At 39.0% G+C, this 21361-nt stretch overlaps 1 protein-coding gene across 4 annotated transcripts in view; it reads left to right on the plus strand.

Moving 5' to 3' along the window:
* PCDH7 (protocadherin 7) overlaps window positions 1-21361 on the plus strand; it is a 1104634-nt gene that overhangs the window by 1076731 nt on the left and 6542 nt on the right. The window lies entirely within an intron of this gene.

Below are 21361 nucleotides of genomic sequence, written 5' to 3' on the forward strand. Positions count from 1 at the left end.
AATTATTAGCTTTAGTCATATAGATGAGCCCAGGGAGCAGGTGGAATAGAGAATGCACATTGACAGTAAGGTGTAATCACAAGAGGACGCATGTTGGATTGCTGTGCAAGTGCCAGCTAGACCTAGCAATGATAATGACCAAGTGATAAAGCCTTTAGTTTAAGTAATCAATAGCATGGAGCCTGATAAGAGAGGCATAGTTGATTTTTGTTCTTTAACGCCTAAAGCATACTGGCTTCAGCTTACATAGCAAAAACCTGCTGAACAGGTTCCCTTTAAATATTTTATATTCACCTTGTAACTCACCTCCTTAGCCCTTTCTATCCTCTTCATCACCCATCTGGACCTCATTGCATCTTCTGATCTCTAACTGGGAAAGTTTTGTACATGCGCTTAGAGGGTCATGGCGCTTGTTGAAAATAGTGATGGTGAGAGCATGCACGCCGCTGCTTGTTACTCTATTGGCATTGGATTGCTATGATGCTACTCAAGTACAAAGTAAAATGGAAGTCAATAAGATACTTAAGCATTCTCAAACTCTGATGCTCAAGGTTCGATTAAGCAACAAGCTTTGGAGAGCATGATCGCGAAACACTAGTTGTGCCATCATGAAGCCATGACCTTCCGCACACCAGCTGAGATCCCACCTTGTTCTCATGAAAACTGGGGATTCGAGCAAGAGTGGAGGGGAATCAGAAGATGTGATCAAAACTGTATGGGTCGCAGTGAGTAGTGGAAGAGCTGAAGAAGGGAGCAGTTATGCGATTATAAGGATTTTTCATTTTGTTATCTACTTCATTTATTATGTTCTTGGGTCAATAGAGAACTCAGAGTTTACTTTAAACTTGAAGAGAATACCTTCTTTGCTAATGGAGTTTCCAAGCAAAAATTGTGCAAACAGACAAATTAGAATTTTGACAGATGTATATCTATATATTAATATCTAAATAACACTGCTATGCTAATAACTTATGTTATTTACGATCTTTGGATTCTAGGCCAATATTATGGTAGAAGATTCAACTTAATTTTAACAAACAGCTTTGTTGTGGGTCTTTTTTAACCTGTATAATATAGAAATGTACCGTAAACATCTTCTTGCACAAGTCATCACAATGTAGTTGTATATTATTAAATGTAACTTCTCAAGCACAGCTCTTGTTAAATTCTTCTGTAGAATATAGTATGTTGAAATAAATATGAATGCAGTATGTGAATAGGAAAGTGGGATTTTTCAGCTTTTGGAAAGTAATCTCATGATCTCATCACTAGAGCTTAATCGGGTGAAGACCAGACACAGCCTGCAGGTATAGAAAAGAGTCCTACTTAACAGTGTCTAAGGCATAATAAAAAAAAGCTCATTTACGTGGACAAGACACAGGTAATTTAATTACTAGGGTTCGCCCAGTGAGACCTGTTTCCTGTAAGTCTTGCTGTTAAATTCTAAAGTGTATAAAAGGCAATAGGGAAGCACGCCATGTCTGTGTAGGAAAATAGCATTAAGATTGTGACTTGTTTTCAACTAACTAACTTGTGAATATTACTCCAATTATTGAACTCTTTTTAGCAGAAATATGTCCCACAAATGAAATTGGTAGTACTTAGCCCTTTTTTACACTTACTGTGTACAACCTTGGACCATCTGGTGCCCAACTTTGAATTATGTTTGTCAAGGATCCAATGTGTGGAGTATCCTGTGCTCTGTTATGTTCTGCCATGCTCTCCTGCAGAGCTAGTACTTGCCAGTTCCATTGTGCAAAGTGTTTTGCAGGTTTAGATGCTCTGCTGTTTGTCTTGAGCTCTTGTGGATGGGTTGTTTCTCAGCATTTGGTCCTACGCTGCTGTTAGGAGAGACTTTCCGAGATGCTCCTCGTACCAGGTGATTGCTCTGCTTCATTAGGGAGCATGTTTGCCCGGAATGTTGCCAGTCGTATTTCCTGGTTATGCAGTTAGTGCTCTTGGCTCCCGTTGTGTACAGTTATCTGATCTTGGTTTCTCGACCGTGGACTGTAGTTAACTCTGCTCACCCCCCTGAATTTGTCATTACCTCTTGACTTCTGACCTCAGACCTTCTCCTGACCACGTCTCCTCCTGCTCCCTGTATCCTATATGTTCTCTCCTGGTATCCTGACCCTTGCCCTGTATCTTGATCTCATCTCTGCCTGCTCCCTGTGTCCTGTCGTATTCTCCTGGTTCCTGATCCCCGGCTTGTTTGACTACTTCTCTGCTCACACTACGCGCAAGTAGTATCTAGCGCCACCTGAAGACTAGCATCACACTATGCCACATAGTGTCAAGCATTGCATTATTATTGAGAATGAGTTTCAAGCATGTTTTTTATTTTTTAGAACAGTAACCTAAAGTAAATATCTACATACCTACTATACAGATATACAGATCTACTCTTCAAATAATAAAAAACAGCACCCTCAAGTGTCGACATGATTTTATTCCAATGAGGTACATTCTTTGGATTTCCCCACAGTGGTCAAGGCTTCATAATGAATATAAAACCATAGGAACAACAAAAAAAAGCCTTATAATAATGAAAATCATTAAAGCATTCATACATAGGGTGGGATATTTATGAATATCCTTTTTTAAAATAGTGAAACAGACCTGGCATACGCAGCAATGGTATCTTGTTTTTGCTTTTATGGCCAATGACTTATGGATATCATATGTTAGAGGTATATGTCAGAGATATTCAGGAAAAACTTGATGTATTTGTCAACCTAATACCCCGAATGAGATCGGAACAGAGCCTTACTCATGTGTGTGAACTGTTTTCCTATCCACAAGCAATTAATAAGAATTGCTACTATATCACAGTGTGCATATCCCAAACAGAAGATTTATGCTTGATTTTATTCAGCTAGACTGCTTTGGAGATGGCATCCAGTATCCCAATGATACATGATAATGCCACATTCAAAATGACAGCAGTCAAAGCCTTGGGGCCGAAAATGCTTCTTGAGATATGTTCAATTGCTGTTAACTCCGTATAGCCTAAGGTGCAGTAAAGAAGTTGCTGATTCGTTCAAACATGTTTAAGATTTTTCATAGTGTCCTACTATGTCAAGACGTGCTGCCAATCTGCTGTGATTATCTCAGCAAAGCCTTCCAGAATGTTCAGACAGCACAGTTCTTAATTTAATCAGATACATAAAGTATTTAAATATATTTGTGTTGTAACATAATTTCTGGAATTTTATGGAATAGTTCCCAGGTGTATACTTTAGCTGTTTTTATCTACTTATGTTATTTTATATTTAGAGTATACTAATACTATCGTATAGACAGATCTCATGCCTGTGCGCTTAAAGCTAAATTAAATCAAACATAATCAGACCCTGAATTCCCCACTTTTCCTCCCATCCAGCTCTGCTATATGGCTACACACAAAGAAACCGGATGACTCTCATAACTAAAAAGGTTGACTTATTGGCAGAACATTCAATCCATACATCTGAATAGCTGGTATGCAATATATATTTAAGTGACATTAGGACGTCCCTTACTTGTCGGCAAATTTTGTTACAGACTGAAATTTTTCATGACCCAAATTTAATAAATTAATGCTACATATAAGCAAAACCCTTCATAGCAGAAATTACCACCCTCAGGTGGCTAAATATAAGGCACCCTTCACACATCAGTGAAAAAGACACATTTTTCACTGGTGTGATAAAGGTGCAAATATCCCTCTGTGTTCCATGATTTTGACACGTGTGATCTCCGTGTGCTATCCGTGATAATACATGGCAATCAAATAAACTTTATTAAATTATATAAATGGACAAGGATTAAAAATGGCAGGTGCGAAGCCAATTCCGTATTAGATAAGTGTGGCCGTGGACAGACACTGCTCTGGATAAATTCCTAAACTTTATATGGCTAGCTATCACCTACACTGCCTGTTAAAACCTACCTAACAGCTAATAGCCTCCCCGACATGTTTCGCCATGACTGGCTTCATCAGGGGGCAGAGGCTATAGCAGTGTCAGTCTGCGGCCGCACTTATCTAATACGGAATTGGCTTCCCACCTGCCATTTTTAATCCTTGTCCATTTATATAATTTAATAAAGTTTATTTGATTACGTCTTTAGTTAGGGTACCTCTTGTTGCCCATTGGGCAAATAGTGTTTGTATAATTACCCCTACGCTGACCGGCTGTAACAATTAGAGGTTAGTGTTTGTAATACACGGCGATCAGGCACTTATACTCACCTGTCCACACCGCTGCTCTACTTGGTGCTGAAGTCTCCCACGATGCTGTGTCTGGCCGCTGCTGTCTCCCCTCTGCCGCTACTTCCGGGTCGGTAGTGGAGTGCACATGTATTAGCATAATTAGCCGGTCTGGAAGCACAGACAGCAGCAGCTGAAGACAGCATTGTGAGTTTAAAAAGCTTTTTATTTTAAATGTACTTGGTTTTTCTGGTACGTTCTTTCACGGATCACACCACTGTGTGATCTGTGGGATATCAGTGGTGTCAGAAAAAAATTGACATGTCTCCATGTGGAAAACACTGACATGCATGTATGCCGCACAGAAACACTTTAGTGAAAAATCACTTATGTCTGCGCAGACCCACTGATTTTAATAGGTCTGTGTATGTCCGTGATTCTGGTACATATAAAAATTGCAACATACGTACCAGAATCACTGACGTGTGAAGGGGGCCTTAGGCATATATAGAAAAAATAACTGCTGCCAATGTAATGCCAAAACATGTTTATATTGAAAGCGAATCAGCCTCAGAAGGGCAATCAAGAAGTAAGGAAGGATATCTGTTTTTATGTCTAATTTTTGTTGGTTTTCACTTCATTTGAGCTTAATTCTTCTTTTAATTTGACTATTTTGGAAAGTATATTTTATAAAGGTTACCCTGTTTTTTTCTTAGGTTAGCTTTTTTTGATGAGTTTGGAGTTTCCAGATATTTTTGCCTGATTTATCAATTGCAATTTTTTTTTAAAAATGTATTTTTTCCCCTTAGAGTGATTTTATTTAAAGGGGTTTTCTGAGAATTTAACATGGATGGCCTGCCCCAAAGAAATTTCATTAATGTCTGATCGCTGGGACTGTGACACTTGGCACTTTTGCCGATCACCTATTCTTAGTACCGGTGGTGGAAGTTATTGCTCAGTTGCAAAGCAATACAGCACACCTAAAACTTCATCAATGTAATAGTGGCCATAGCCATGTAGTGGACATCAGCCCCTTTTTGATTTGAACAGATGGCTGATATGCAATACCCAGCTGTAGCTTTCTAAACAGTTGACAAGCTATGCTGTGCAGCTCAGCAATCGAAAGGTTCCGGCCACCGGGAACAGATGAACTGCAGAATATGCTGGTTGTGGCATCCCGATTTATCAGACATTGATGACCTATCCTAGTAATAGGCCATCGATGTTAAAGTCCTCTTTAAGACAGTTATTGTGCCACTTGTTTTGTGCTATAAAAGTCAAATATGTCAAAGACAAAAAATAAAGAACAATTTTTACTTTGCTCAAAATTTTTAAGAATTTGCCTCAAAAATGGCAACAAAAGTAACTATACAAAAAAAAGGGAACGACACAGTACAAATGAGTCAGGACCAAAATATTTGCCACAGGGTTAGAAGATTGTAGCTATCCTTCTGACTTTCCCACAGAATGTTCTCACAGTGCACTTCATATGCTCTTAAACTTATATAGGGCATGTAGGGGCACAGATCACACACTGTTTGGTACAGGTAGCAAGTATTGATGAGCAAAACAATTCTAAACAAATTTTGCTACATGTTTTCCCCAAAAAAATCAAATTTCAATTAGTCAAAATTTTGGAAATTTTGCTCATAATAAAAAATATGTGATTGGCCAGCCACCATTTTTCTGCATTCTGAGGACTGGGAAGGGGATTTTTGAAAAATTACTAAATGATTATACTACCCTCTCCTGTGTCCACCCTATCCTTGGTCCACTTCTACTATTTGACTGGTCCTTTAATCACTCCCCTTTCATTTCCTCTTCATTTTGGATTTTCCGGAAGTTACTATCACTAACTGGGCTCTATGCAGTCATGTAGAACCCAGTCAATGTTAGAATTGAGAAGATCATGAAGTGGTTGGAAGTAGAAGGATGCCGAAGATGAATCAATTAAGGTCAGGTAGGGGAGAGCAGAAGAGAGATGAGTAGAAGATTTTTTTTCTTTTCCTCGTTCATAAAATATAATCATTGTAAATTGAATCTCCACTACCAAACATTACTAGCATTGAGTGAATTTATTAAAATTCAATTCATGCAGTTTTGCTAAGACAATACAAAGGGCTCAAGGAGTATAGAGATGGGTTTCACAAATTGTTTTCACTATTGACTAACCAGACTGAAGAAAGGTACAGTTACACTACAGTTCACAATTATCAAGAACTTATTCTGATAACCAGGAGATGTAAACTGGCTGACAATAACATGGCAAATTATCCAAAATTCATGTTTGTCAATTGATGGGAATTTTTGGCTTTTCCAAAAGATTATTGTTCTTCACAGTGCACTATCCTGTGTAAACAGGACCTATGCTGCCAAGAACAATGGCAATCTCTGCTCACAGAACAATTTTTTAATAGTAATTCCATGTGCATTTGAAGGGTAGTCTACCTGTGTAAGAAGGCTATTACCCGGCCACCAAACAGGAGACATATTGACAATCGGTGGACATGTGTGGAGTAGTTACATTTAAAGAGAGACTTTACCTCCTTACTAACCAGATATCTCTCTCCAGACCATTAATCTCTATTCAGCAGTTAGTGGCTCACCTCCTTTCCCCCTCCTCTCCCTCTCATCTTCTAAAGAGATGCAGTTATAAATCACCAGTCGAGTAGCTTTCAAATGAGGCCTGCTAGTTACAGAGATCCCTTCTCTCCTCTTTGGTCCAACACTGTGTGATTGTTCAAATGCCCTTTATTTTTAGATATAGTGATACCAGTGTACACTCAGAACAAATAACTGATAGCTGAACATCTTTCAAAAGAATTTGTATGCATCTTTATAGTTCTACTACTACTACAATTCTACTTTTTACCAAAACTGTCACTTACGGAGGAGAGCTTGTCGTATTACCGTATTAGAAACCAGAAAGTAAAGCATACTGTCGGGAGACTGCATAGCTCTGAGCTGCTCAAGAGTCAACTTGAGATCACTTGTTAAAGAAAATGCCCTTCTGGCTTCTGAAGACAGACCAGGATAGTGTCTAGACCTTACTATAAATAGTGGAAGTTGATGCTCAAATTAATAATATCTCTACATTTTACTCTTTTTGATCTCTTAACCCCTTCACGACCTTGGACGGATCTATCCGTCCAGGATCGTGTCCCGTTAAGCCCCGCCCCCTGCCGCGGGCAGGCGGCGTGGATCGGCACACATATCAGCTGTTTTCAACAGCTGACATGTGTGCCTGCTAGCCGCGGGTGGAATCGCTTCCACCCGCGGCCATTAACCCCTTAAATCTTGCTGCCAAAGTCTGGCAGCAAGATTTAAATGCGTGCGGCCATGTTTGTTACTTACCGCCGCCCCCACCGGAAGTCACGTGTGTTATCACGTGACTATCGGTGGTTGCCATCGTAGCACAGGGTCATGTGATGACGCCTACTGCTATGATCTTTCACTTTCATTTTCCCTCGGCCGAGAGCAGAGGGAAAACCAAAGTGAGTGAATCTGCTGATTACAGCGGTATTGCTGTGATCAGCAGATAGCGATCAGCGATCGGATTGCTGATTGCAATAGCCCCCTAGGGGGACTAGTAAAATAAAAAAAAAAGTAAAAAAAAAAGTTTTAAAAAATAAAAAAAAAAAACAAAAACCTAAAAGTTCAAATCACCCCCCTTTCCCCCCATTGAAAATTAAAGGGTTAAAAAATAAATAAATATACACATATTTGGTATCGCCGCGTTCAGAAATGCCCGATCTATCAAAATATAAAATCAATTATTCTGATTGGTAAACGGCGTAGTGGCAAAAAAATTCCAAACGCCAAAATTACGTTTTTTGGTCGCCGCAAGTTTTGCGCAAAATGCAATAACAGGCGATCAAAACGTAGCATCTGCGCAAAAATGGTACCATTATAAACGTCAGCTCGAGACGCAAAAAATAAGCCATCACTGAGCCATAGATCCCAAAAAATAAGAACTCTACGTGTTTCGGAAAATGGCGCAAAACGTGCGCCACTTTTATTGGACAAACTTGTGAATTTTTTTTAACCCCTTAGATACAAGTAAACCTATACATGTTTGGTGTCTACAAACTCGCACCGACCTGAGGCATCACACCCACACATCAGTTTTACCATATAGTGAACACCGTGAATAAAATATCCCAAAAACTATTGTACGTTCCCACTTTTTTTGCAATTTTTCCGCACTTGGAATTTTTTTGCCGTTTTCCAGTACACTATATGGTAAAACTTATGATTTCATTTAAAAGTACAACTCGTCCCGCAAAAAACAAGCCCTCATATGGCAAGATTGACGTAATAATAAAAAAGTGACGGCTCTTGGAAGAAAAGGAGCAAAAAACAAAAACGCAAAAACGGAAAGTGCCCGGGGGCTGAAGGGGTTAAACCAATATAACATTAAACTAATTGCAGTATTATTCAATTATGGTAATAAACTAAAGATTACTGTAGACCAAGAAATGTGCAACATATGATCAATTCTGTGCCTAGTGCCTTACCAACAATTAGGGGTCACCTCACAGTTGAGAAGCACAGGTCTAAAGCAAGGGTTGGGTTGGCAACTTTTTATTCACTGCCCTGTGCATGTCGAAATGCTTGATGTCACATTGAATATAAACTAACATTTTACATTTCAATACTTTATGTATTTCTATAGCCGATACTAACAATTCACATGTGAAGGGTTAAGGACAATACACTGATATAACTACAGTGAATACAATTTTGACTGGCATTATTATTTTATTATCAATTGCAAACATATTTGAAACGTTCTAATTATCGCTCTCGGGGATGAATGCAGTTCACGCAGGTTAGCTCTGCTTAGAGGTACTGCAACTGCGTGTTACAAGTTCAAAACTTCAGAGATATGAAATAAATGAGATCATTATCTTCCTATTAATGCAGGAAAGAACTTTTATGTCAAATCATCTATAGGAAAATACAAAAACAAGAAGATCAGTATAATGGTATTTTTCTGGCAATGAACTTTCCTCCTCAGTTTACATTTCATACTCAACCGGTCATATCTGTTATTATATCTAATATTCACATTCTTTTTCTTTATTTAGAAGATCATGGGGGCAGCTATGATAACAAAACTGCTGTTAACAGTATTTAGAGCTATACATATCATGAAAAAGCTACAAAACACATTATAAAATCATTTGATAAAAAACACTTAAAAACATATGTATGAACACTGGACAGACAACCTGTTTCCCATGGAATGGCCTACAACTGTAAGGGTATCTGATTTTTGTTCTACAACTCCATTAATTCAACCAAAATTCATACAATGTGGAAGTACAGAAGCACAAGTGCAATAAACATGCATAAAGGCATGAAATACTATAAGTAAACATGTCCATGTGCATCTCAATAAATTAGAATATCATCAAAAAGTTAATTTATTTCAGTAATTCAATACAAAAAGGAAACGCATATATTATATAGAGTCATTACACACAGAGTGATCTATTCCTATATATTATATAGAATCATTACACACAGAGTGATCTATTCCTATATATTATATAGAATCATTACACACAGAGTGATCTATTCCTATATATTATATAGAGTCATTACACACAGAGTGATCTATTCCTATATATTATATAGCGTCATTACACACAGAGTGATCTATTCCTATATATTATATAGCATCATTACACACAGAGGGATCTATTTCACGTGTTTATTTCTGTTAATGTTGATGATTATGGCTTACAGCCAATGAAAACCCAAAAGTCATTATCTCAGAAAATTAGAATATTATATAAGACCAACTGAAAAAATGATTTTAAAATCAGAAATGTTGGCGCCTACTGAAAAGTCTGTACAGTAAATGCCTCAATACTGGGCCGGGGCTTTTTTGCATGAATTACTGCATCAATGCAGCGTGGCATGGAGGCGATCAGCCTGTGGCACTGCTGAGGTGTTATGGAAGCCCAAGTTGCTTTGATAGCAGCCTTCAGCTCGTCTGCATTGTTGGGTCTGGTGTCTCTCATCTTCCTCTTGACAATACCCCATAGATTTTGTATCGAGTTTGCTGGCCAATCCAAGCACAATGATACTGTGGTTAGTAAACCAGATATTGGTACTTTTTGCAGTTTGGACAGGTGCTAAGACCTGCTGGAAAATGAAATTTCCATCTCCAAAAAGCCTGTCGGCAGAGGGAAGCATGAAGTGATTTAAAATTTCCTGGTAGATGGCTACTCTGACTTTGGTCTTGATAAAGCACAGGGGACTTACACCAGCAGATGACATGGCTCCCCAAACCATTACTGACTGTGGAAACTTCACACTATACCTCAAGCAGCTTGCATTTTTGCCTCTCCACTCTTCCTCCAGACTCTGGGACCTCTATTTCCAAATGAAATACAAAATTTTCTTTCATCTGAAAACAACACCTTGGATCACTGAGCAACAGTCCAGTTCTTTTTCTCCTTGGCCCAGGTAGGACCCTTCTGGCGTTGTTTATTGGTCATGAGTGGCTTGACACAAAGAAAGTGACACTTGCAGCCCATGTCCTGGATACATCTGTGTGTGGTGGCTCTTGAAGCACTGACTTCAGCAGCAGTCCACTCCTTGTAAATCTCCCCCAAATTTTTGAATGGCCTTTTCTTAACAATCCTATCAAGGCTGAGGTTACCCGGGTTTCTTGTGCACCTTTTTCTACCACACTTTTCCTTCCACTCAACTTTCCATTAATATGCTTGGATACAGCACTCTGTGAACAGCCAGCTTCTTTAGCAATGACCCTTTGTGGCTTACCCTCTTTGCGGAGCTTTTCAGTGATTGCCTTCTTGACATCTGTCAAGTCAGCAGTCATCCCTATGATTGTGTAGCCTACTGAACCAGACTAAGGGACCATGTTAAACACTTATGAAGCCTTTGCAGGTCTTTTGTGGTAAATATTCTCATTTTCTAAGATAATGACGTTTGGGTTTTCATTAGCTGTAAGCCATAATTATCAACACAAACAGAAATAAACACATGAAATAGATCATTCTGTTTGTAATGACTCTATATTATATGAGTTTCACTTTTTGTAATGAATTACTGAAAAAAAACAAAAAACTTTTTGATGATATTCTAATTTATTAAGATGCACCTGTATCTGTGTAACATTTTGCCGGAATTGCCAATTTCCTCACTTGCCCCCACCTTTACCTTCAAACTTATTTGTTTCAATCATATATTGTGAAGTATGTAATACATTTTCTATTGAAAAAATATAGTAATTTGTACTTAATTACACATGCACTTCATCTTTTATGCATCTTACATTGCTTTTAATTGCACAATCAATTTACTTATACTCTTGCTCACCTGTATTCTCGCATTCTATGTGCTTTGGGTTGATTGTAAGATATTGTAGAACAAGGGTGGATTCCTTATAGTAGGCTTAGACACTGATAATCTATTGGTGTGCACTAGTTTTTATGATGTGCTATTTTATATCAATTGGTGGAATGCTTCAACCTTTAAGGATTGGGCAATTTTTTGTTCTTGTGTTGTCATTTTTTCCTCCCCTTATACCAAAAGGCATAAATTTTATTTTTGAGTTGATATACAGTTAGGTCCAGAAATATTTGGACAGTGACACAATTTTCGCGAGTTGGGCTCTGCATGCCACCACATTGGATTTGAAATGAAACCTCTACAACAGAATTCAAGTGCAGATTGTAACGTTTAATTTGAAGGTTTGAACAAAAATATCTGATAGAAATTGTAGGAATTGTACACATTTCTTTACAAACACTCCACATTTTAGGAGGTCAAAAGTAATTGGACAAATAAACCAAACCCAAACAAAATATTTTTATTTTCAATATTTTGTTGCGAATCCTTTGGAGACAATCATTGCCTTAAGTCTGGAACCCATGGACATCACCAAACGCTGGGTTTCCTCCTTCTTAATGCTTTGCTAGGCCTTTACAGCCGCAGCCTTCAGGTCTTGCTTGTTTGTGGGTCTTTCCGTCTTAAGTCTGGATTTGAGCAAGTGAAATGCATGCTCAATTGGGTTAAGATCTGGTGATTTACTTGGTCATTGCAGAATGTTCCACTTTTTTGCACTCATGAACTCCTGGGTAGCTTTGGCTGTATGCTTGGGGTCATTGTCCATCTGTACTATGAAGCGCCGTCCGATCAACTTTGCGGCATTTGGCTGAATCTGGGCTGAAAGTATATCCCGGTACACTTCAGAATTCATCCGGCTACTCTTGTCTGCTGTTATGTCATCAATAAACACAAGTGACCCAGTGCCATTGAAAGCCATGCATGGCCATGCCATCACGTTGCCTTCACCATGTTTTACAGAGGATGTGGGGTGCCTTGGATCATGTGCCGTTCCCTTTCTTCTCCAAACTTTTTTCTTCCCATCATTCTGGTACAGGTTGATCTTTGTCTCATCTGTCCATAGAATACTTTTCCAGAACTGAGCTGGCTTCATGAGGTGTTTTTCAGCAAATTTAACTCTGGCCTGTCTATTTTTGGAATTGATGAATGGTTTGCATCTAGATGTGAACCCTTTGTATTTACTTTCATGGAGTCTTCTCTTTACTGTTGACTTAGAGACAGATACACCTACTTCACTGAGAGTGTTCTGGACTTCAGTTGATGTTGTGAACGGGTTCTTCTTCACCAAAGAAAGTATGCGGCGATCATCCACCACTGTTGTCATCCGTGGACGCCCAGGCCTTTTTGAGTTCCCAAGCTCACCAGTCAATTCCTTTTTTCTCAGAATGTACCCGACTGTTGATTTTGCTACTCCAAGCATGTCTGCTATCTCTCTGATGGTTTTTTTCTTTTTTTTCAGCCTCAGGATGTTCTGCTTCACCTCAATTGAGAGTTCCTTAGACCGCATGTTGTCTGGTCACAGCAACAGCTTCCAAATGCAAAACCACACACCTGTAATCAACCCCAGACCTTTTAACTACTTCATTGATTACAGGTTAACGAGGGAGACGCCTTCAGAGTTAATTGCAGCCCTTAGAGTCCCTTGTCCAATTACGTTTGGTCCCTTGAAAAAGAGGAGGCTATGCATTACAGAGCTATGATTCCTAAACCCTTTCTCAGATTTGGATGTGAAAACTCTCATATTGCAGCTGGGAGTGTGCACTTTTAGCCCATATTATATATATAATTGTATTTCTGAACATGTTTTTGTAAACAGCTAAAATAACAAAACTTGTGTCACTGTCCAAATATTTCTGGACCTAACTGTAGCTGTCTGAGGGCTTGTTTTTTTGCATAACTATTTGTTATTTTTAAGGACATTATCCATTTTATCATATGGTGTCATGGTAAGCATGAATGAAATTCAAAATGTGGTGAAATAGCAAAAAAGGGAAATTATGCAATTGTTTCTGGGGGGAAGGGTTATTTACAGTGTTCCCTACACCATAAAACTTAACTGACAGTACGATTCTCCAAGACAGTTCAATTACTTAGATAACAAATATATATAGATTTTATTTAGTTTATGCTGTGAAAAAAATATCAGAAATTTTGAAAAGTATCTTTCTGGTATCTTGACTTTCCGAGAGCCGTGACGTTTTAATTTTTGGGGATATGCAGTTGTGTGAGGTGTTGTTTTTTGTTTCCAGGTCTGATATTTTTATTGTTATTATTTAGGGGTATATGAGTTAATTTGATTACCTAATATTATTTTTTTCCTGTTGTTGTAGTGTCCAAAAAATTGCAATTGCTGCATTTTTTTTCTCATTACGCTGCTTAATGATCAGATAGACTTATTTTATATTTTGATAGATCTGACTTTTATGAACATAATGATTAAAAATACAGTGGAACCTTGGTTTACGAGAACAATCGATTCTGGGAGTGTGCTTGTCAACCAAGTTACTCGTATAGCAAAGCAAAATTTCCCATAGGGAATAATGCAAGCTCAGACAATTCGTTCCACAACTTGTCCCATCCTGTGCCATTCAAATACACACAAACACACACATATTATGCTCACCTTACCTTCCTTTCCATCGTTGGCCTCCCGGTTCTTGTAGTTCGCCAGTACAGGATGTGTATCGGGTAATCATCGAGACCGATGCCGGAGCTTCCGCTGCCAGAGCAGGAACATCAAAGGCAGGAGCCGCTTGCCTCTGGTCAGTGCGCTACCTTTGACAAGCGGCTGACAGTTCCTCCGTCATTACGATGGTTACCCGATACACATCCTGTACCGACGAACTACAAGAACAGCGAGGCCGGAGATGGAAGGTAAGGTGAGTATAATATGTGTGTGTGCGTTTTTGTGTGTGTTTTTGCGGACTGCAAGAGCAAGTCAGAGCATGGTGAAAGTACAGAACCGGAAGTGTGTGTGGTGAGTATTTGCTCGTACAGCAAAGCTTGCTCGTAAACTGAGTTACAAATTTACCGCAAGCTTTACTTGTTTAGTGAAATACTCGAATACCAAGTTATTCGTAAACTGAGTTTCCACTGTATGTGGGTTTGTTTTGTTTGTTTTTTTGTTATTATTTCTTAATATTTAGTGTAGTAAAAGGGGGATTTAACTTTTATATATTTTTAAAAACATTTTTGTCTTGCCATACCTGTTTTAAAAAAAATGCAGCAAGAAAGCAACGTGTAAACATTGCCTTAATGCACTGATATTATAACTTGCCTTTCTTCTTTTGCGCCACATGCAGGAAAAATCATTTTTTTCACCAAAACTACAAATACACAATGGAAAAAACAGTATTCACATCACAGTGTTATATATAATAATCCCAAAAGCTTTCTCAATTTTTTTTTATATAAGCTAACAAACTATTAGACCTATGGGATTTTTCTTTTTCTGACATGCTTTCGAAACCTAAGGGAAATATTTATTTTACTTTTATAAATGGTATATTTTCCCTGTAACATAGCAAATCTGCTTTTCCACCTCAGATGATTGGATGTGAAATTTCTTTTAAAGTATTTTGTTGACGGTGAGCAAGAAAGGGATATTCACAAAATGGCCCGTAGGCTCAAAGTCTAGCCTCACTCTGTCAAGAATAGTTACCGTTTGCTGTTTTGATCCAACCTTACACTGGAAAGATTGATTTTATTTTTAGGTCAGAGGGATGTTGTAAAGTGTGTGCGTGTGTGCATGTGTATGTCTTTGTATTTATACATTAATAGGAAAAAAAAATAAAAAAGTACAATAATAAAAAAAAGCCATAGGTCACAATATCAGCCTTACCAATTGATTAAACCTTTCTGGAAAAAATAATTATTACTCATACTGAGGCAGAAAGAGATATAAAATTTTCTTTAAAGCCTTGGACAATTTTCCTTGGATTGCCAATATAACCTTATTATCCCCTCAAGAATAAACTCATAACTCACCTCTTATCAGTGGCTAGATGCTCACTGGCAGCTGAAAGGGAAGAAGAAAAAAAAAAGATAAACCTCATACTAGAGATTATCACTTTTCTCAGGTCAGTATATATACAATATTGTGTTTAAAAGTTAACTTTGGGATTCTGGCAAACATTGAAGGAAATCCTTCTGACCCATAATAACACATTGTAGTGTATTTATAACCTTTACCAATTACCAATTGATCATCTACTTATATTTATAACATTTTCAAATTACCAATTAATAGACATTTTATAATGTATATTTTTTTTTAATATGCCAAATAGTTTTTTTAAATATTTGTTTCATTTGACATTTGCTGTAAATTCACAAATGACTTGTTCTTAAGATGCCAAAATTAAATTCTACTGCTCAAAATTGGTTGTCAATAGAGATGAGTGGACTTATAGAGAACGGGATCGGTGGGTCCCTGCTAATTTTTTAAAAAATCCAGATCCGGTCAAGAATCCTGTATCCATATAAGTGTATGGGAACCAGTATCTGGGGATTAAAAATGTTGGTAGATGGGATGGGGGGATAGAAGCGAAAGTGGTGTACTCACCGAAGCTTCATGTTATGGCGGAGGGACATCCCTTGGTAGAGGACTCTTTCAAATACCGGTGGCTACCTCTAACTTAGCCAGGATTTGCTGGGGCCCATCAAGGCAGAGACCAGTACCCTGAGGCTGCATTGAAACTGTGAGCAAAAAGACCTGCAACCGCAGCAGCTCTGCCTCTTATTGCCAGTACCAGTCATCACTACAACCCTCATCATCCTCCCCGGGGCCCACTCCACCTGTGGGGAGCAGCGCTATCTTTGCTGCGACACCATCAGCCCTGGAGGACATCACCCGCAGCGGGGGCTAATCCCTGGTCGTGTACCACAGGTGGCGTTACGAGACATACTATCCCCATCATCTAATCCTTCTTCGTCATCTCCCTTTTATTGTATGCATCGGGGCAATGAAGCTGGGCAGGGCCATCTGTGACATCTCCAGACCCAACATCACCAGCCCATCAATGAGTAACAGTTAACCCCTTGCCCTGTGGGTGCTACACTTCCCCACACATCCCTTGAATATCCCTTGCTTTTTCACCAGCTTGTCTTTTTTAGTATTTACTAAAATTGTGTCAAATGACACATAACTGCTACAGACACTTATTAGTAGTATCACAACTTCACAGACATATCTATTGCACACAATGATTGACTGCTGAGATCATGTGTCCAGAAGAAGTGTCATTAATACAATGGGTTAAAATGGGCAAACAAGAGAACCAATGATGCGGGCATGCTAGGGGTTTTGAAAGCTAAGAATAACCTTTTATTTCAATTTTAAATTCATTTTCATATTTTTTTATTCAACCATAAAACCATCCTAATGTCTACCTGCCTTAAAGTTTTCCATATTGCCCCTTCTCAGACGGCCCTGTCTTAAATACTATATTCCAATTCCACAGTACAAAATAAAAATACCCATCTCCTATACATACAATGCCTGTAATGTTGGTACCAGGTCTCCCATGGCTTGTGTGACATTCATATGTCATGGGTGCCTGCAGTCAATCAGGGACAGCTAGTAAGAGAAGACTGTAGTTTTCACAGTTTTCCTTTGGATGTTCAAGACTCATCTAAATGAAGTGTGAGATTGACTGCAATACTCATGTGGCATAACAATGTTATTCAAGCACTGGGAGACTCAATGTCAACATTGCTGGAACAGCTCGACATGTGGCAAAAAAATGTCATGCAAGCACTGGGAGACTCAATGCCAACATTGCTGGAACAGTGCCAAGTGAGTATCTGCTATTTTTAATCCTCACTAACAAATATAGTAATAAGAAAGATTAATGTTTGAAATGTCAAGTGCTATTTCTGAGTGACTGCCTCCTTTTCATAAACATTCTGCCAGCACTATAGGTTCTGGTAGTACTTTCTTACTTTTACTTCCCAACAAACATTGTGCTTGCCATTGTCCAATAATTCGCCTGTCCAAAACAATTTCTGCCTCATTTTATCCCTGTATGCTCTTTGAGAAACAAGAAAATATAAGCAGAGAGACAAAGCCCTAGCCCCAGCTTTCTGTAACCTGCTTCAGTATCTTTGAAACTTGAGTTATTTCTTTCATACTTTAGCCATACAGTGCTTTGAGTCTAGCCTAATAACACAATCTCTTTATAAGAAAGTAAAATATAATACAATTTTATACCTTAAGGGAGTAGAAGAGTAAGAATAGATGTATAATGATGAACACTTGAGTTTCCTTGGTGTATTTTCTACCTGCTGTGTGTTACTCCCAAGTGGCAGAAGGTTAAGAACTTATGTGCTGACAAATGTCAATATTTCTGTTATCCATCACTGAGAGGAGAACCTTGAGGAGTCAGGGCAGAAGCTGAATTCAAAGTTATTGTTAAGGACATATGTAAGCTCTTTAATGATTATCTGGAATATATTGCTACAGAGATATATAAACATATCAAAACTTTTCCTGCAACCTTTAAGATACATTACGACAGCTAAAACAGTATACAAATGTAATAATCAGCTACTTTGGAGGCATCTCCATGTCTAAAAAACTGCATTTTTTGAACAACAAAGAGACACAAAAAGTTACTAAATAACGAATAAAGAAAAAACATATACCGGTCACTGCTGTGGCCCACTGGCCCCTCACTGTTACCCATCTGGTCCTTTTTACATCTTCTTATAACCATCATTAATGCTGAATCCCTGTGCCTCTTCATTCCAAGCCAGAACTTCTGACTCTATGATGAGGCCTAGAAAAGTTCTAGGACATTATTACGTTGTGACTATATGTGACTATATTTGAGACAGAGTGATGATGAAGAGTGGAAGGGCAGTAGAGTAGGTGATAAGGTTTCTTTAAGTGTTTTTATTATATATGTTTATTGTTCTGCAATTTACAGAGATGCTAGAGCATAGCAAAGGATATTCAATTAATGGAAATGTAGTGCTGAGGGCCAATGTAGTGGCAGTGAGTGGGATTAGTGGACTCACTGGACCACAGGGGGGGACCCAGTCTTATCCTTTACTGGGAGGGGCTTAACTAAGCACCTACTGCGGGCTGGATGCCAGGTACCACTCCCAGAGCAGTGACCAGTACTGTGGCAGCTGAACCCCAAGACAGGAGACAGAATCAGGTATAAACAAAGGTGTAGGCTAATACAGGTGGGATGGCTGAGGCAGACAGGCAGACTGTATGAACAGGTATGGTGGGCACAGCAGGGACAGATAGGAATAGGAAGGTAAGTACTGGGTGATGGATACAGGGATAATGAGACAGGAGCATGGGAACCTGACAACTAGCTAGCAGCACACTAGTATACTAACTAAAGTTCTTGCACAAGCACCTCCCCTAATAGGAGAGTGCCTTAAGTACATTGTGTGTCTCAGACACAGGTTGAAAGAAACTGGCCCTTTTAGAGGAGGGCTGCTGTGTGCGTGCCCTATACACACTCCCAGGTGCAGACCTGGGCTGCATGCACAGACCTGGGAGGGGAAGAAGGCCACAGAACACATGGACGGCTGGGGGACTGCAGGGGAGGACGGAACCTGGCCAGGACTGTGAGCAAGTTAGCATCCCTTCAGGGATAATGGCACTACACGACAATTAGTAGAGAATAACTTCTCTGCATAACAAAGTTCCTGGGAAAATCTGCAAGCAACCAAATTAACATTTTTCCTGATGCACTCATCACTTATAACTAATTGACCAGGAATTGATGATTTAGGATAGACACACCAGCCAATCTGTTATTGCTGGCAAAGGAAGTAACCGTTAAGTTGTGGAGCTGCACAGCACAGCTCCATCTATGGGGTAATAACCATGGCCAGGGATTGCATATTTACCTTCAATTGTTTTGTATATTTGAAGAGAAGTAATTATGCAGTACCAGCTGAAGCCATTATACAGTTTATGGAGCATGCTGTGCAGCTCTGCAACTGAGAAGTTCCAGTCAACCCTTTTAAATAGTTATTCTGTAATATACTGTATTATACCTTCTTAACTTGAAGATTAGATTTTAACAATTGGCAGATATGTTGGTTAAAAGTTATAGGGTAAAGGTCGCTTTACATGCAATGACATCACTAAAGCGATGTCGTTGGGGGTCACGACATTTGTAACGCACATCCGTTTTTGTTAGCAACTTCGTTGCATGTGACACATACGAGCGACCGCCAATGATCAAAAATACTCACCTTATCGTTGATCGTTGACACGCTGCCCAGTCTCCAAATATTGTTGCAGGACGCAGGTTGTTCGTCATTCCTGAGGCAGCACACATCGCTATGTGTGACACCGCAGGAACAAGGAACCACATCGTACCTACAGCCGCCCACAATGAGGAAGGAAGGAGGTGGTCGGGATGTTCGTCCCACTCATCTCCGCCCCCTCCGCTTCTATTGGGCAGCCGCTTAGTGACACCGCTGTGACGCCGAACAAACCGCCCCCTTAGAAAGGAGGCGGTTCGCCGGTCACAGCGATGTTGCTAGGCAGGTAAGTAGTGTGAAGGGTCAGAGCAATGTTGTGCGCCACGGGCAGCGATTTGCTCATGATGCACAATCAACGGGGGCGGGTACGCACGTTAGCGATCCTGCTAGCGAGATCGCTGCATGTAAAGCGGCCTTAAGTCAATGACTTAGAGCCAAATAATCAGAAAGAAAGGCTGAATTACAATGTTCAGCCAAATACATTTTCTCGTGTCACACAATCACTTGTGCACTTGACTTAGACAAATGTGGGTGTATTGTCGAAAGAGAGAGTGAAGGCCGCAGCTACCTCCAATAATAATAAAAGGATCTTTCAATTTGTCATATCCTGTTCTAAAAGGAGACCACCCATTTTCTTCTTTAACATTTATTTTTGGGGCAATGTCAAGATACCCCAGACACATAAGTGACTGATCAAGTCAAAATTTGTTCGTTGCATCACCTTTAGGTATTTAATAGGCAGAAGAAACAATGATTATCTGCAGTATGAAAAAGGGCTGGATATAAACGTAAATGTCAAAGACACCTGGACTGATACCTTACTAAGAGGATTGATGATCTGTCAATTATTATATTTATGTTAATAATGTGTATGTAATGATAGAGATAGATATATGGATAGATGAAAGGAAAGATAGATAGATAGATAGTTCTAAAATCGATACATAGAAAATAGTAGAAGCTCAAAGAGTTGCTGTACTAAGTGAACTCATGTTCAATCTCCAGAGTCGATAGAACTTCTTTATTATGAGAACTATTTAACTTTCACATAGCCATCAATGGTTTTACAAAATGCTTGGAAAAAAAAATAATATAAACACTTATATAAATGTATACAGTTCTACAGAATAGACATCCAAGATCAGGAAGATTTGCCTTAAAAGATTGTTATGCATTATTGTTTAACACCAGAAGTCCCAGAGAGGGGTCATTTAACATTTCTACCATTGGAACCCTATGGAGCTCGAAATTCCTGGGACTTCTAGAGTTAACTCATTATATGCCCTTTCCTCTCATTCATATCACCTCCCTTCCTTCAGCTAAATTTGATGGATATATGTTTTTCAACTGTGCTAACTATATAATTACACTGATAGTTTTTATAGTTTCATAGTTTTTAAGGTTGGAGGTACACTATAGGTTGAACTCAATGAACTTAAAGGAAACCTGTCAGGTACAATATGCACTAGAACCACGAGCAGTTCTGAGTGAATATTGCTCATTCCTGCCTAACTGTCCCTGTATACACTAGCATAGATAAAGATATCTTTA

The sequence above is a fragment of the Anomaloglossus baeobatrachus genome, chromosome 1, assembly GCF_048569485.1.
Source record: "Anomaloglossus baeobatrachus isolate aAnoBae1 chromosome 1, aAnoBae1.hap1, whole genome shotgun sequence".
In the NCBI taxonomy this organism is placed as follows: Eukaryota; Metazoa; Chordata; class Amphibia; order Anura; family Aromobatidae; genus Anomaloglossus; species Anomaloglossus baeobatrachus.